Source organism: Magnolia sinica, chromosome 19 (genome assembly GCF_029962835.1).
Source record: "Magnolia sinica isolate HGM2019 chromosome 19, MsV1, whole genome shotgun sequence".
Taxonomy (NCBI): domain Eukaryota; kingdom Viridiplantae; phylum Streptophyta; class Magnoliopsida; order Magnoliales; family Magnoliaceae; genus Magnolia; species Magnolia sinica.
In genome coordinates, this window is record NC_080591.1 from 20,704,525 (window position 1) to 20,706,468 (window position 1,944).

At 33.4% G+C, this 1,944-nt stretch overlaps 1 non-coding gene across 1 annotated transcript; it reads right to left on the bottom strand.

Moving 5' to 3' along the window:
* Positions 1 to 1,837: 1,837 nt before the first annotated feature.
* Positions 1,838 to 1,944, bottom strand: LOC131235915 (small nucleolar RNA R71). The gene has a single exon (XR_009166428.1). It is a non-coding gene; the product is annotated as a small nucleolar RNA R71 (small nucleolar RNA).

The following is a 1,944-nucleotide window of genomic DNA, read 5'->3' on the forward strand; positions in this document are numbered from 1 at the left end:
ATTTCTTGTTATTTTTAATTTCTGCAATTTAATTATGTTTTTCTAAGTTCCCTCTAGCCCAAGTTAGAAGGGAAGCACATGCGTTTAATATTTCTTTAAGATTATGATGATTGATTATTTTAATGATGAGAAGAATGGTGTATGCATGTTATCTATTATTTAGGTTTTATTTTTTTATTCTCTTGTGAGATCCATATGTTTCCATCATATGAGATCCACATTGATGGATAGGCTTACCCTAGATCAATCAGATTTCCTAAATAGGAGATATTCTCAACCTGTTATATTTCTTTGATATTCATTATCCTATAGATATTAAATACTTAAAATCACTGGCGCTTGAGAATATATGTCAATGGTGCAAATCCATTATTTTCTAATCTTTTATATCATTTATTAAACTATTTAAACTGTTTTATTTTCCGATTAGGCTGACCATAGTGCTCAGATCCTAGTTGTGTTATCTAAGTCATCATGATTTTGGAACATTAACCTATGTGTGGAACTTTAAAGCTTGGGTGTTATTTTTTTCAGTTGAATTACATCCATTCAAATATCTCAAAATTAAATCATCAGATTAATTTTTATTATTCAGTTTGTTTTGCATTTGATTTTTTTCTTCTCACAATTCATCTCCCTGTGGGATCGACCCTGTATTCAAGGGATACTACTTACGAAACTCTGCACTTGGAGGCAAGCAACCAAGTTTTTAGCGTCGTTGCCGATGAGAGACTGAGATAGATCAGAACTGTGCAAGATAGCTAAGGTAAGTTTTCTTCTAAGGTAAGTTCTCTTTTAAACCCTCCAAATTTTCTGTAGATTTTTTTTCTTTTCTTTTTCTTTGAAAATAAATTCAGTTGGGTCTTTCAAGCACTAACTATGACATAAGGTTGCCCTACTTAAGATTTTATCACCCAAGTGCTATGGTTGTCCTACAGTTGATGTTTGATCACAAAGATCATCCACTGAATATATTTTTCAAATTAGCATAGTTTAATTTCTGCATTTGTTTTACTTTGTTGATTTATTTATTTATTTATTTATTTATTTTATTTATTATTATGCTTTGTGGACTGAACCCTCATGGTCGGCCCTGCCACCTGGGTTGTTGATTTATTTTGCTTTGTGGACTGAACCCTCATAGTCGGCCTTGCCGCCTGGGTTGTTGGTTAAGTTTTTATTTTTATTTTAAGTATCATATTTGCTATTTGAATTAGTGGTATTTGTTGTATGGTGTGGATGGTTTATGTCCCGTTGGAGTAGGGATCAAAACAATCGACTCTCCTCTGAAAGGAGACTAGTTCTAGGCCTTGATCATTCACTTAGAAGAGGCACTCAACATCACTTGGATTCTATGGCAGACCCAGTTGATAATCCAAATCCAAATCTGTCAGATTCAAGTATAAATCAAAATAAAGAAAATCAACATAATCCTCCTCCTGATGATGAAAATGAAGTTCATAGGAATGTGTTAAACCAACCACGGACTTTATGTGAACATTTACACCCTGAGTGATCAACTTTACCATCTTGCATAGTGTTCCCTACTCACACAGGGAACATTAATTTTAAACCAGGTGTGATTCAATTAATTCCTAAATTTCATCACTTGGATTCTAAAAGCCCCTACTTGCACCTCAAGGACTTTGAGAAAGTAATTGCAACGTTACAGGTAAATAATGACAATAGGGATGTACTTAAGCTTAGGTTATTCTCATTTTCTCTAAAGGATTGGGCCAAAGCATGGCTCAACTCTCTAAGACCTAATACTATCACTTCATGGCAAGCCTTAAGTAGAAAGTTTTTGAAAAAGTTCTTTCCCGAGCATAAAATAAATGCACTAAAACAAGAAATCATATCATTCTCCCAAAAGGGAAATGAACTATTTTTTCAAGCTTGGGAGTGCTTCAAAGACATTCTAATTACTTGTCCACATTATGGTTA